The following is a 15951-nucleotide window of genomic DNA, read 5'->3' on the forward strand; positions in this document are numbered from 1 at the left end:
TGAGAAAGCTGGATGAAGTCCTTGGCTACATAAATCTTGAGAGTGGAAACAGAGGTAAGACACCTCTCCAGGCCTTGCTCAGGCTTGGTATTCCCTTGGGTGTGGGAATGTGTCCGTGTATTGCTCCAGAGGACGGGTCAAGAAAGGAATGTGGTGCAGGAGAAGGGCAGGAAGGTGAGGCCATCTGGAGATCAGCAGTCTCCACTCAAGAATAAGAGATAAGAGACAGACTTCACAATCAGTCTGGGCCTTGTACTTCAGGTGTGTTAAGAGCAGAGATGGATGATGATGTCATTAGAACCTGTCTCCCCCTTTAGGGTTCAAGGAGTGACTATGGGGGGACCGTTATGTCCCCTTCTGGGCATGGGTCTCCACTGCTGTTTTCTAGGAAACCTTTCTGTGGTTAGACTTAAGGCAGATGTCAAGAGTCTCTTTCCGGGGATCTGTGCAGTTCCTGTGGCACAAATACAGAGAGCTCTATGCCGTCCCACTAGCAGCTCGCCCTTGGTAGGGCACCACAGTGGCAGAGCAAACTGAGGACTGACTCTCAGGACACTTGTCAGTGCAGCACCAAGGTTGTGCACCTCACAAGCACAGGATGACTGCTAGGCATTTGTTTCCAGGTTTGGTCTTCATTTGACAGGCCCTTGGAGGCATAGGATCTAGTGTTCAAATCATGCCCCTGGGACATTGGACTTTCCAAACCACATTGCGATTCCCCTCCAGCAGGAGAAAGTTAGCCAGTAACCTGACTTTTCATCTCCGGGAGCAAGAAAGGGACTCCTAGCCTCTCATCTCTTGCATGTGTGGCTTGTCCGAGAGACAATGGCTACAGGTTTCATGTATCAGCCTTGCGTGGTCAGTATGGAAATCAGGGTGTGTGCGTGCGGGTGCTTGTGGTAAAACTGTTCAAATGGAACCTAGAACCTAAGAGAGCGCTCCTGCCTTTATTCTGCTTGTGTTTGGTTACAGCTCCACTTTGGTTTTGGTTGTGTTGTTGTTGTTGTTTTGATATCCTTTCTAGGGCTTGAACACAGAATCTCAAGCATATTAGGAAAGTGAAGACTGAGTATCAGTCCTGGTCATTTTTTTTAACTTTTGTAATAGTCTAGCTAAATAGCCCATGCTAGCCTCAAATTTTCCATCCTCCTGACTCAGCTACCCCAGGAGCTGTGTTGATAGACCCTGAACCTCCCTTTCTGGCTAAGCGCTATTCTATTTATTCCACAGCATCAACTTTACTAGGATATTAAGGCACTTAATACATCAAATGATTGATGGATGGATGGATGGATGGATGGATGGATGGATGGATGGATGGATGGATGGATGGATAGGTGGGTGGATGGATGGACAGACAGACGGATGGATAGATGGATGGATGGATGGGTGGATGGGTGGATGGATGGATGGATGGATGGACGGACAGACAGATTGATGGATGAGAACAGCTCCTCGGATTTGGGAAAAGATGACAAACAAGATTTATATTCCCATCACGGTTCTGGAAGTGAGCATGTGTGTTTCTGAAAATGTACACACACTTGTACACATGTGACTCCTCCACATATTCTCATGTGGTATACATGGCATGTATCTACATTAATATGCATGTGTGTGATGTGATATATGTCTGCCTGGGTGCACTGAGGATGCCTTGGAACCTGTGATAACCCTTGAGGGCCTAGACTGAATACCATTGTTTAGAGAAGACTGCAGGCCCCACCCCCACCCCAGACTCTGCCTTGAACTAAGCTGACCCTTTAAGATGTGTCCTCAGAAACAGAAGAAATCAATCTGCCGATCTTTATTGATCCCCAGGTAAATAACTCAGAAGACTAGCCTGGGCCACAAAGGCAAGCAAGCCATTTCTGTGGACTGTGCAGTGATCAGCACCCACAGCTATAGGGTGGGTGCATTTCAGAGTCAACAAATTCTACAAGGCAGGCAGTAGCGCTGCCTGGGTACTCCCTGAATAGCTGGGCTCTTCTCTTTTCATCCTGCTGACTTTGTGAGGAAGAAAGGAGTATCCCAAGGTTGCCAATGGGAAGGAAGACTTGAAGATCAAAATGATATGCTTACCAACTGCACGGAGGTAGAAGGGGTGGGTGTCGAACTCATGCCCCTCTGACTGGCCCTGAGCCCCTTATCACTGTGCCATGCTGCTTCAGAACAAGACGAAACAAAGCAAAATACGCTTCAAGAAGCTCTTTCCCACTCTCAAACTGAACGTTTGCAGCTCACTAACGAGAGTATCTCAATTGTGGAATGAGGGAGAGAAGGCACCTAAATATTAAATTATGCAAAAAACGAACTTATAGCTAGTGATATATCAAGCAACATGTGTGTACCATGTAACCTGGGTTTAAAAATATATTAATTAGCAAATCAAATGTACACAGACTCCTCTAGACTGCTTTTAGGAGCAATTGAAAAGCTAGTGAGAAAACGCCCAAGCTTGCCCCCTGCTCTCCTAAAGGCTAACACTTCACCGATGATTGAGATGAATGACGGGACAACCATAGCTCCCCACCCCGACCCACAGTCCAGCAGGGAAAAAAATTTTTTTTCTTTTGATTCCTTCACCTTTGAGAAGATGAGAGAGAGAGTCAAGATGTGTGCACATTGAAACACAAATAATCACGGCTGGATTTTGCATCAGATTCTGCTGACAGAGAAGCATTCCATCCCAGCCTCCCATCCCGAGGACCAGCATGGGAGGCCAGGCTCCTCTGCACCAGAGTACAAGAGGCAGATTCCAGATTCCAACTTGAATGGCTATTCTGGGGATGAGAGCAACTGAGGACCACACCTTCTTTAGATCAATGAACAAATCATTTTATTGAAGGCAGTAGCTGCAGATCACACACACATAAAAAAATTGCATGATTCTTATCTCTGTAATAGCATCATGAAAAGAAAGAAAATGTCTTATGCACCACAGACCCCTGTGGTCCCCAAGATCCACACAGGGGCCTGGAATTCTACGTCTGAGCAGCTAGCTTCCAAATCCTGCAGACAACATCTCACTGGGATCCAGGTCTTGTCAGTCTTTTGGGACAGGGTAGCAAATATGAGAACCAAGTTGCAGGTATCAGTGAGATTGGAGTGCAGACTTTCAAGACGCAGTCAACTCTTCCAGAAGAGTTTTGAGCATGCTTTGGATGCTGAGGTCTGGAATACGTTACTTGACCTCATGATTCGAAACCAAACACACCGCGATAGGCCCAGTACACACCACACCCAGCCCCCTGGAATCAGGTCAGTCACTCTCAGGCACAGCACACTGGCCAGATGACCAGGCCCTGCCCCATCCTACTGTGTAACACCCTCAGAAGACCACTGTGTGGTTCTCAGGGTGACAGTAGTTGCTAAGAGAGAAAGAAGATGGCTACCTTCACATACTTCATAAGCGTATTTGTAGATATGACAACTGCCCTTGTCATCTCCCTTAGACTAGTTCTTCTGCCTCCAAAATACACTAGAAAGAAATTATACATAGATTTAATACTGCGATGTTCTCTCCCCTCCCAAGACATACTTTAACTAAAGGCTTTTCCAAAAATAAGTAGTAATAATTTCAGAATAAATGCATGTGCAAAGTTGAAAGAGCCAAACAGAGGAAATGGAGACTGATACCTTTTTCTTAAAATTTGACTAAAAAAACAAACAAACAAACAAACAAACCACTCAGAGAAAATAAATAATAAGTTGTCAAATCAATGGCTGAAGAAAAGAATTTTCAGACAGCAGACCAGACTGACTGGCCTTTCCCTTTGACAAACAGTGCCTTCAAAGTCTGTGGGTACTCCAGGCAAGATGGTTCCCAACAGCCAGAACTCCCAAGAGGTTAGCCCAGGTAGGATGGAGAGGGGGCAGGAAGGACAGCATAGCCAGTCCGGCACAGAGCTGCCCTCTGCTATTAGAGACCTCGGCTAGCAGACTAAACCCTTTCCTGTCCACGTGTGGTTGCTTTTCTCCCTCCCACCTTCCCACACTGCTGAGCCTCAGTCTTTGGGACTCTCCTTGGGTTGTTGGAGAAGGGCTGCCACCCACCACAGCTGACTGTGACCACCCCCATCAGGTGGCCACAGTGGTGACCCAAGTGTCTCAGGTGCTACGGAGCCCAGACGTGAGATTCACTAGCGGACCCAGTCGTGTTCATCTGAGAACCAGTGTGTTCAGAGCACTCTCTAGAAACAGCAGCTTGGCATCCACACCCATAACCCCAAGTCGGAGCTCCGCCATGAAGGAGAGGGGAGTAGCCCAGGCCTTTGCCCTGTCATTCCCGAACCCCATCCGTTCTGTAGGCTTCCTGCAGACCCGACTCTGGCCCTAATAATCAGCTTTGGGTGATTATAGACAGGAAGGGTGTTTGTTTTTGTTTGTTTTTAATAAAGAACGAAGATCTTAGAAAAATGAGTCACATTTGCCTCTTGCAAACAGGAAGATAATCTCCTAGATATTTTTAAAGACAAATGAAAAAGCTAGCCATGTAAAGAGACGATACTTTATACGTAGGGATCTGTGCGCTCAGTGATCAATGGGCTGTTTCTACAGTGACTACCGTTGATGGGAGTTCCCAAACATTTTCTCTCCCCCATGCAAATAAATCAACGACAGTGCATATGTGCGTCAAACAACCAGTTCTGGTTTGTTTCTCACTTCCATTGTAAAAGGGGAATTGATATTTCTTTGAAAGACGGTTTGTACAGAAAAGCAGGAAGGACATGGGATTAAGACTGGAAGCTGCACCGGCCACAGCAGTTGTCTTCACCTCTCTTGGTTGCAACAAGTTGTCCTGTACTCAGTTTGCCCTGTGGGAAGCTGCCTTGCCTTGATGGCTAAGTGGCCTGAAAAAGACAATACACCAGAAGGGTGGCATGTGGCACCCACGGGGGCCTGACATCAAACACTGACTTGGCAGGTACTAACACTTTGCCCACCTCCCAGCAATAAGGTCCTTGGGGTTCCAGGCAGCACTGTCTACTCGGTTAATACATGCCCTGAGTGTTACCGGAGCCATTCTGTGAACCGAGTCACCGACTGAGAAGCACCCAGGCATAATGGCCTAGGTCTATAATCCCAACATTTATGGGACTCAGCTAGGGCTCCCTAGCAAGACCCTGTCACTAAAAGAGTGCAAGCCCAAAGCAAAGATTGGGAATCCCGTTGGAACCTTAGAAATACAAGTCACTCTAATCAAAGTTGAATGGGCGATTCTGTGTTTGTGGTTAATCTTAAAAGTTTGGAGAATCTTTGAATTCGCTTTTACAGTTTTCTCTCTCTCTCTTTCTCTCCCCTCTCTCTCTCCTCTCTCTCCCCTCTCCCCTCCTCTCCTCCTCCTCCTCTCCCTCCTCCTCCTCTTCTCCTTCTTCTTTTTCTTCTTTTTCTTCTTCTTCTTCTTCTTCTTCTTCTTCTTCTTCTTCTTCTTCTTCTTCTTCTTCTTCTTCTTCTTCTTCTTTTCTTCTTCTTCTTCTTCCCCTCTCCTCCTCTCTCTCTCTCTCTCTCTCTCTCTCTCTCTCTCTCTCTCTCTCTCTCTCTCCCCCCTCTCTCTTTGAGCTGGCAGGCCAGTACCTTGGTGGAAGAACCATCAGGGAGAGAGAGAGAAAGAGTAGGATCAGAAGGCAGGGATGAGCCCACCTGCATCTCTCTCAGTATCGAAAGAACCAACTAAACAGAGCCCAGGTAACCAAAGCCTACAGGCCTTGATAGAAAGCTCTCAGGTTAATGTCAGCTCAAGCCTACATGGTCATTTTTCCAGTGTCAAAACGGCACTTAATTTTCTCATCGGAAAGCCATATACTGAAAATGGAATGGGGGAGGGGCTTCGAAGCTGTTTTGCAGTAGTCTCTCACTACTCAGGAAGCATTTGCCTAGCTTTCTGACCCACCCAGCTGTGGGATCCTGCACTTCCTGGACCAGGCTTGCTATGGTGCCAGTTCCTAGTGTAGGAGGGACAGATGAATATGGGGCAGAGACATCCTTCACTACCTCAGAGTCAACGGGGTCAAAAAGAGCTTGAGCTAACCACTCCCCGCCCGCTCACTGCCTCAGTTTGCCTTCGTGAAACTCAGAATAAATATAGAACCTGCCCTCCTAAGGAAGTGCATAGGAAGAGCTCAAAAACAAATGACTGTCATTATCCTGCCAATGGGGTGTCCAGCCTCATCACTGTGCCTGAGCACTGTCACTTAAAGCCTCCTGGTTTTATATGTGGCCCAGTGACACAGCTCTCCCCCACAGAGCCATTTTAAAGATATAATTGGTATCCTGGCTTACATGTGGTCCAGGGACACAGCTCTCACCCACGCGGCCTTTCTAAAGGTATAATTGTTATTTAGAAACATTGGAATTGAGCCCACATTTTGCACCGAACAGCCTTTTATTCTTCCGAGTATTTTACATAATGAAAAAAAGTCTTCCTCCTCCCAGACTTCAAGGGCCACCTCTCATTTTTGTGCAGGGCTGAATCCCCTGGTCTCACAGGCACTGAGACAAGTCTGCACCTCACCTGTTTACTTCTTGGGAGTAAGATCAAAATTGGTCTCCACGTCCCCTTTGAGAGGTCCAGGATGAGGCCTCACACATGGGCAGCAATTCAGGGCATGAGCCTGATTCCCCTTCCTGGGGAGGATATGAGAATGTCTAGACCTTCCTGATGGTGCTAATCAGGAGAGCTACAGGCATCCAGTGGGTTAATATTGGGCGTGTGGCTAAACACCCCACAGGACAAATGCCCACAAGTGGAAAATACACCAACTACCATCTTTGAGTCCTCTCAGATCAGCAGAAATGACGCCCAGGTTACTCCTTCGGGTTCCATTCAAGAACTCATCCTCCCCGAAATCTGGCTTCTTTAAGGCAGGGCAGGGAGTCTCCACGTCTAAGGCATCTCCAGAGAGCTCAGCATGTATGCAAAGCTGGGTACAAGGGGCTCTTTAGAGTGACTCAAATACAGGAGGTAGAGTAAAGCCCGCAATGGGTCCTAAAGGGAACTCTGCAGAGTGTCTCCAACAGCCCAAAGCAGCTCTCTCCCCTCACCGTGCAACTCAAGGCAGACAATCAACAGGAGCCTATGCGTGGCCCAGGCTGGCCTGAGGAAGCTCTATTCTAGGCCTTCCCCGGGGCCCACAGCAAATGGCCTGCTACCCAGCTCGCCTTTCTGAAGGGGCTTTGATCTCTGCCTGCCTGTATTTGGAAAATACAAAATAAAGTTGGGTGTGAGAACAAGATCACCTTTCTATACAACTCTATGGTCTGGCTATCCAGTTGTAGAGAGCCTCTGTACCCATACCATATCTGTATGATATGGTAGCCCTATTGAGGCCTGGAGGAGGGGTGTTATGCTGTTGTGTAGCCCTGGAGGACAGGTGTAGGCTCCAACAAGAAGAAGGAGGGGGAGGAGGAAGGAAGATGGGGGAGGAAGAAGGAGAAGGAGAAGGAGGAAGAAGAAGAAGAGGAGGAGGAGGAGGGAGAGGAGGAGGAGGAGGGGGAGGAGGAGGAGGGGGGAGGAGGAGGAGGAGGAGGAGGAGGAGGAGGAGGAGGAGGAGAAGAAGAAGAAGAAGAAGAAGAAGAAGAAGAAGAAGAAGAAGAAGAAGAAGAAGAAGAAGAAGAAGAAGAAGAAGAAGAAGAAGAAGAAGAAGAAGAAGAAGCTGCTAGTTCAGACACGGCCAAGGGGAGGGACTTTATTCTTTTTTTCCTCTAAAATGCAGCCTCTACAACCAGAGAGGTGGTATTGAATATCAAGGGAAGATGTTTTTCTACACAATCTAAGACCTTACCTGGAGACACCATGAAGCCAGGCTCAGTGCTCAAGGACTTCCGGTCCCAGCAGGTAGGCTGAGGGGAGGGCATTTCTGTCCTCAGCATGGCCCCAAAATGACCTACTGGAAACTCACTTATGATTTAAATTTGCATCAAGTCTCACTTTAAATAATGTTAAGGACAAAATGCAAGCTGATATTTCAGCTTACTTAAAAGGCTTATTAAAAACACTAAATCTAAAGATCTTTAAAAGCTGTAATTGTCCTCATTGAAACTAGAAAAATAAATCTTCTATTTTGCTTTTTTTCTTTTATGTTCCCCTTCTTAAAAAAAAAAACAAATTCATCTATAGTCCCATGAGCATCATTGCTGTCTTTTTTTCCCCTTTCCATTCAAGGCACTTTAAAAAACACCTGTGCCATTCATAGACAACTTTTGAGTAAAAGGCAGTCATGCTTGGGGAGGGCTGTTTAACTGATTTCCTGATGCCAGAGATGTGCTTGTCTCGCTCTAAAAGTAAGATGGAGCTCGGAGCTCGCATGAAAGGGCTTGTGGATTTTATGGGTCTGAGATGGTGAAATTCGCTTGGTTACCTGAGGCAGAATGGAGAACCCGATGGGTCAGCTTTTGGACGCTCGGCGGATACTGCATATCCAAGCACTGCCTTCAGCTCCCCATACGACCAGTAGGGCCACATGTCTTGACCAGTTCCTATCTTCCCATAATGGAGGCTATTGGCCTCTGGCTTGGACCAACCCAGCATGACAGTTGTTCCATGCCTGCCTTAAGCCTTCTGTGAAGACAGCTCTGACCAGCAGTTAAATTGCTGAGTTGTAAGGATCTGAAGGCTGCTCAGAAGTTAAACACTCCAGGCAGAGAACACGATGGGTTTTCAGAGCACTGGCCCAAGAGAACGCAAGTGTATCGAAAAGCTTTTTCTTTCTCCAGGTTTTCACATAATTACCATTTATGTCTCCAGGAACTATTTTCCCAGCCCAGTTTAGGGTGAAAGCGTTTTAAAGACTTTTCTCTGCAGATGACATATGAGGCACTAACCTTTTTTCATGTGCCCAGATGTTAAGTTCATTTTCATCACATTTATGCAAATTTCACTTGAACAGTAAATCAAAAGAAATCCTAAATCATTGTACACTGTTTAAAAATCAACACCAAGGCCCGCTTACTTGCAGCTATCGCTAACATGAAGTCATGGTTAATGAACTGAATACCATAGTTCCTTCTCCCATACAACGGCTAAAACAAGACCTGAGGTCCCCAGCAGCCACCACGTCAGAGCATTGATGCCTGTTCACTCTCAGAGGCCAGTTTCCCCAGATTAAGGATGTTCCGTACATCAAAGCCTTCCAAAAGTTTTCCAAACTTTGGGAAATCGGGGGACCCTTCAGTTCAGGAGTCTGACAACCACACTAGTGTCTATGGTAGACTCACCAATGCTAACACTGGGCACAGTGGCCATGCTTTGGGTAGCTGACTCCTTGTTGGTCAGGTGTGTGGAAGGGTGCTAATTCCTAGAGCCTGGTGTCCTGAGACTGTCAGGGAGCTGGATAGCGTGCTATCATTACCAGCAACTCAGCCAGGCGGGTAATGGTGAGATCAAGAGACATTTGCACCGCTATCAGGATGACATCATAGCTGAAGCAGCCTTCAGCCAAAGCCCTAGGCTCCCTTAGAGCAGAGGCCAAAGGGCTATGGGGGGAGGTGCCCCCTGCAACTGCCAGAGCTGGAAGCTGAGTCTCTGGCCCCTCCATGCAGAGTGGTGGGCCTTGCCCACAGCCAAGTTCCCAGGCAGGCCCAGAAATGGGAAGGACAGCTGGAGTCTTCAACCAACGCAATCCACTTTCCCCTCCAGCCCGATCACTGTAAATAATACTACTAATAATAACGTAATATGCATTTTTTTTTAACAATTTGAAAATGTGAAGCCACTTCGCTGACCAGGGTGGAGCCGGCACGTCATGCCCGCAGCTGCATCTCTACTGAAGAATTTATAGCATTTCCAACCGAATTGTCAAGCTGTTGATGGTGACCCTGTCTTAGGCAAAACAGCTAGCTCTCACTCCGTTCTTCAAGCAATAGAAACAGAGGACTCTGACGGGGAAGGCGGACAAGAAGGGAAGCCTTCCTACTCTTGTTTTGGTTGCTTTTTCTTCCTTTTAAAGCACAGCAAAACACAGGAGCGCACACACGAGCGCACGCACACACTGAGACACAACCCTTAGAATAATGGGGGAGGCATTTGGCGACAAACTGCATCCGCGGTGCGGCGCGACAGGCAGCCAACCCCGCTCACTCGCAGCTCAGCTCTCCACGCCGCGGCGGCGGCGGCGGCGGCGGCGGTGGCGACAGGGACCCGCCACCCTCCCAGAGAACCACGATGCCCAACTCTCAACTGTGTACCCAAGATCTCCTCTTAAGTCTCACCTTAACTTTGCGCGTGGCCCAGTTACCTCACCTCGCCAGAAAAGTGGAGAAACAGGGATGTGGGAGTTGTGTTTTTTAAAAAGCAGCAAAAAAAACAAAACAAAAAAGTTCCTCGAACATCCAGCCCAGCAGATGCAATTCTCCCGCCCGCTGCACACTCTCACCCGAGCCGGCCGGGCACTCGTCCCCAGCGCTGCGTCCTCACCTCGGGGAGCGTGGAGGCCACCGCAGGGCACTTACTTGGCACTTGCTTTTGAGTGTGCAGGTCGTCGCGGTTTTCACTTGGGTTTTCAAATAAGTTTCAGGGAGGAAGGAGGCAAAAAAAAAATCCAATTATGCAAATGGACTCCGGCCGGGGGAGGCGCGCGTTGAATCTGACGCTGCTACTGTATGAGTTCTTGGAGCAGCCCCGGCAGATTTATGGGGGCGCGTCACGGCTACGCCAGGTCCCGCCGCCGGAGCATCTCGAAGTTAATTAAAGCGGTAATGTCCACTTTCCTGGCGACCCTCCGTACGTGGGCTTACTATTTCACCCTCCAACACGACCCGGGAGGGGACACGGGTGTGCCCCCCACGCCCCTCTTCTTTCTCTCTTCTTCTTCCCCCTCCTCTGCCTCTCTCTTTCTCTCCCTCCTTTTTCCTCTCTTTAAGTCGCCTGCCTTGCACTCAGTGAACAATGAACAAAGATGTGAGTGATGGGGAAAGATCGCCCCCCCCTCCCAGCCCAAGCAGTGAGCGAAGCTGGTCTCAAAGTCAAAATCCAGTTGTTAAAAACTGAGAAAGAAAACTGCGGTCTCCACGCTAACCTCCCTTTCTACACACGTACACACGCACGCACACATGTGAGAAAGCACACCCCACCCCAAGTTCACCTAAGCCCTGCCTGGAGACCTAGGGACTGTAGGGGGAAAGCCAAGGCCCCGGCGCGCACGGCTGCCCAACTCGCGGAGGACACGAGGGGACAGCAGGGGCAGGGAGCTGTACTCGCTCAGGCCAAGATCATTTCCCGAGCCCCTCCCAGTCTGCTACCCCCACCACTACCCTCCGGCCCCCTCCCGACGTCTACACCGAGCGGCCTGGCCCCGCGGCCCCGCTCTGGCTGCAGCCGGCCGGATGCGCTCAGCAAACGCGGCCCCTGTCGGATTTCTGCTAAACTGCACAGCGGCGGCGGCGGCTGCCCAGAGAAGCGCTGGAGGAACCCAAGGCCAGCTCGGCGCGCACTCACCCTGCCTGGCCCGCTACTCCTAAAGCCGGTGCCCCGGGCCGCCCACCCGCGCGCACCTCCAAGGCTGCACACGCACCGCGCGCTCGAGCCCCGCAGGCAGGAACCGCGCGTAGCGGCCGTTATTTTCCGCTCAAGTGAAAACTAAGGCGGCTGATGAATCACGTCTCCTGCGAGGCACCCGTTAGACAAAACAATATCCTGCAAACAAAACCCGGCCACCGCTGCCACCCGCGCGCCAGGCCGGGACCCCGCCCTGCTCCTCCCAGGCCCCAGCCCCTGGCTTCTGCCCGCACCGACCCCAGCCTTCCACGCATGCATCCTTCCAGGAGAGAACTCCGGGACTTGAGTGTGCGCTCGCCAAGTGGCGGACAAACAAGAAGGACTCACAAATCAGGAGTGAAAAATGGGGGCCACTTAACTTTCCACCTGTCCCTAGAGAAAGAAACCTTGAGGGAATTTCCTCGGAAGAGTTAAAGGGAGGGGGTCTCTCTCTCTCTCTCTCTCTCTCTCTCTCTCTCTCTCTCTCTCTCTCTCTCTCTCTCTCTCTCCTCCCTTCCTTCTTACCCCTCCCTCCCTCCCCTCTCCTCTTTCCTTTCTCTAACTTCCACAGCGCTAATTTCCACCTTCCCTCACTTCTCATACCTCCATATATGTGGAGATAATCTATATTGTAATTGTTTGCAAAATTGCAACAGATGGGAGCATCTAGATCTGGACACTTCTACCCATCAAAGAAAACCCTCTTTTTATTTTTATTTTTATATTATTATATTTTTGCCTAAAATACATCTCGAGTCCCTCCTACGACTGTTTTCCTTAATTCATCTTCAAATTTAAAATAAAAATGTCTTGAAGCAAACAGAAAGGCTTATTAGCGACGTTCATTCTCGCTCCAGCCTTGGGCTGGGCTGAGGATGAGACCCCCCCCCCTCCCCGCGCCCGCAAAAAAAAAAAAAATCTTGCTTTTCCCAGGACCACCCCCCAGTGGCCCCCTCTCCTGGATGCTACCCCACTCCCCCGCCACCCCCCTCACACACACTCCGCCGCACTCCTCCACTCTGATTGGCCTCGCGTTTCCAGCTCGGGACTGGCCGGCTCATTTCCCTCCATAACCTGTTACTTATTTATTTATTTCTGTGTCTCAGGCCCCCGCGGGCCCCCGGGACCTGGGCCGGACTGGGGCAGGTGCTGAGGGCGGCGCACACGTGTGCCGGTGCCTCTAAGGTCTCGGGGTCCTGGGATCGCCCCCCAGGCACCTCGCAGGGCCTTGCCCGGCTCTTAGGACGCAGGAAGCCGATGCAAACACAAAATGGCAGGTCTTGGCCGCTCTCTACAACCGCAAGTTAGGCACCCCGTAAGCATCAGCTAACTTTGATTTTTAAAAATAAAATAATTGCCAATTACCCCCTGATTCCCAGGTAGTGCAGATCGCACCACGCACGATGGCGGGGCGGGGGAGGCGAAGGTAGCCGGGGACCGCCCCCCCCCCCCAGCCCCGGCACTGGAGCAAACGGGTAAAGTCGCTGGAGAAGTTTCCGCCGCGCAGCCTCCCCTCTCTCTTGGCTCCCCCGGCCCCCGACCCTACGGAAAGTTTCCCGGCTGCGAGCAGAGGCCGGGAGCGCAGGAGGGAGGCGCGGGCCTGGCCGTGTGGACGCCGGATCCCACTGGGGCTCTGAGCGCTCGGCCCTCGGGACTCCCTTTCAAAGTAACGGTCCCGGGACTGCGGCTGCGGTGGGGAGGCGGCGGCCGGGGCGCGGGTCCCGCTCTCCGCCGAAGTTCTCCAGCGCCATTCGATGCCGGGTGGCCGCCTCTACTCGGTTTTCCTCCTCCTGTTTTTTTTTTCTTTTTTCCACATACCCCCCCCTTTCCTCTTAACCCCCGCTGACAGCTTCTCTCGCCAACGTCACAGCCACGGATATTTAATTAGACCATATTTTTTAATCGCGATGGGGTGAGAAGCAACCGGGTTACAGGCCTCGCCTGGTGGGGGGAGGGGGAGGGGAAAAGGGGGGTAGAGAACCACGCCAAGTGTCCAAACTCACTTTGCCACCTCCCAGAGATCAGGGCCGCCCCCACCACCACCTGGCACCCGCGCGCCCCTCCACTCCGCCGCCCCCACCCCCAACCCCGGCCTCCCCACCACCTTTGTTTGCCTTACCTTAAAACATTAAACGCGGGCGTCGGGAGCAAACTCGGGCACGTAAACCGAGCGTTGTAAAAGATTGTGTTCAATGAATAATGAAACATGTCCACATGATTGACTTGATCATTTTCCGGGGCTGAGGGGGGACGGGCGCCCAGCTCGCGCGCCTCAGTCGCCCACTCGCCAGAGCCCGGCCAACTGCTCTCAGCCTAGCCTGAGCAGGGCAGGCTCGCTTTTCATCAACCTCATTTCAGAATCGCCCCGTTCATTGATACTCATCATCCAACCCCAGCAGACATCCCATCCCCTGCTCGGCCTCCCCCTATCTGGTAGGTGAAATGCATTGTACCATTAAAAAGGATCTCCATTGTCGCCCTGGCGTAATTCACAGCAACTAGATAGGTCTTTCAGCATTTAGCTTTGATGAGCCGGAGACTGAACCCTTGATATAATAATCTACAAAGAATGGTGTGTGGTCGTCCATTTTTTCTCTCTGTCTAGCAACTAAGAAACCATTTAACACAGCGCAGCTTGCTTCTGACCTTGAGCTCATGTAAACACACTTATTAAAATCTATCTATTCTCCAAGAGCTACATTCTGATTGTCAGACTCGTTACGGAGACATACATCAGCCCCTTCGCTTGTCACTACTTTGCATTCCTGCCTTTAACTAAAGAATTTTTTATCCAGCCGAGAGGCAGAGAGCGATTGCCACGGAAAGAGAGGAGAGAGAGAGAGAGAGAGAGAGAGGGAGAGAGACGCGGAAAGGGAGAGAGGAAAACGCGTAATTCTTACCTGCTCCTCAAACTATTTAAAGTCTGTTTCTTTTCTGGGGTGAAAAAAAAAACTCCCGGGTGAATCTCGGTGGACAGCGGGACGTGGAGAATCAGTCACAGCCCGGGCGTTTAAGGGAGTCATCAGCGATCAAATGACGTTGATCCGCGCTGTAACCTTGTGGCGTATTTAATGTAAATAAGGCCGTTATGTTGCCAATCGCCGCGATACAAACACCGAGAGGTCCTCAGCCTCGCCTCCCGCGCCTGCCATTAGAGGCGACTTTATTTACAGACACTATTTAGGAGATCATGATAATTCTAAAACAATACTAGTGCCAAATGATTATGAAAATATGATTTTAATTAATCACGTAGTAGGCAAGGAAATTAGCATACGGTAATTAAACTTCGAGAAAAACGTCATGCAGGTTCTCTGCCTTATGGGTCCAGAATAATCATCGCGGTGGGCTCCGAGACTTAATTACGAAACAAAATAACTTTTTTAAAGGCAACTTTGCAAGGCTGGTCCTCCAGGCGAACCTTTGGGTAAATAATACAAGCCGAGGTAACAAAGTGGGGGTTTCAGTGGTGCCGAGGAAGCGGGGAAAGATGGGGGGGAAGCCGAATAATGCAATTACGAATGCTCTGTCCTAGAGTTGACAAAAGCTGGTGCCTCAAAAGCCTCTTTGTTATGGGATTATATAATGATCCTGGTGTCATTATGGGTGGGAAAAAAAAAAGAAAAGAAAAGAAAGAAAAAGAGAGGGAGAGAGAAAAGGTTCAATAAAAATAAAAGAAGTGTGCAGAGACACCAACAAGCAGCTTTTAAAGAAAGGCTGGCATGTGGCATTGGGTGTGCTGATATGAGGACAAGGTCCTACAGAGTTGGCAAATAAAGGAGATGGGCGAGAAGGGAGAGAGAGAGAGAGAGAGAGAGAGAGAGAGAGAGAGAGAGAGAGAGAGAGAGAGAGAGAGAGAGAGAGAGAGACCTGTGCTGTGCCTGGTTAAGAAGGGGTGAGATTGAGTATACAAAACGCCCAGCCACTGAGACACTTAAGCACTGATTCAGGTAATACAGGTCCCAACTTGTCTGAACTAAGTTCCCCTTCCAGATGACTAGAGGGTTTTAAACTCCAGCACCACAATACATCAAACGCAGAGATCCAGAGAAAGCTCTCTCCAGCCTGCCCACCACCCCCTTCAGCTTCAGCTTCTGCGGAAGGATCCACTCAGAGGCAAGCAGCAGTTCCAGAGTGAGGATAAGGCTCAGAAACTTGGGAGGAGCCACCAGCATCCGGCCTGGTGGGCTCCAGCACTAAGAAGCTACTGGCTGTCTGCTCTGGGCATCAGGCACCGGCCTGGTCACTGCTGCCCATCCTGGAAACTGGCCCTGAAGAATGCCAGTACCTTTCTCTTTTCCTCCCTCCCTCTCCCCTTCTTACATCTCTATACCCCTTCCTTCTGGCTAGGAGAACCTGGAGCAGATGACAAGCTACTTTCTTGAGGCTCTTGAAGGCCTAAAGAATGTCAAGAGTGCATGGATGTAAGTATGTGTGTATCTCCTGCCAACCAAAAAAAAAAAAAAAGTTTAGGAATT

General features: G+C 49.8%; 1 protein-coding gene across 10 annotated transcripts in view; it reads right to left on the reverse strand.

Moving 5' to 3' along the window:
* Positions 1-14495, reverse strand: part of Zfp536 (zinc finger protein 536) — a 461365-nt gene extending 446870 nt beyond the window's left edge. For 2 of the 10 annotated variants that reach the window (XM_087654015.1, XM_087654060.1), the window contains exon 1: positions 14374-14495. The gene's annotated coding sequence lies outside the window, so the exon portion shown is untranslated. 10 annotated transcript variants of the gene reach the window in all.
* Positions 14496-15951: the final 1456 nt, after the last annotated feature.

Source organism: Rattus norvegicus, chromosome 1 (assembly GCF_021556685.1).
Source record: "Rattus norvegicus strain SHRSP/BbbUtx chromosome 1, alternate assembly SHRSP_T2T, whole genome shotgun sequence".
Lineage (NCBI taxonomy): Eukaryota > Metazoa > Chordata > Mammalia > Rodentia > Muridae > Rattus > Rattus norvegicus.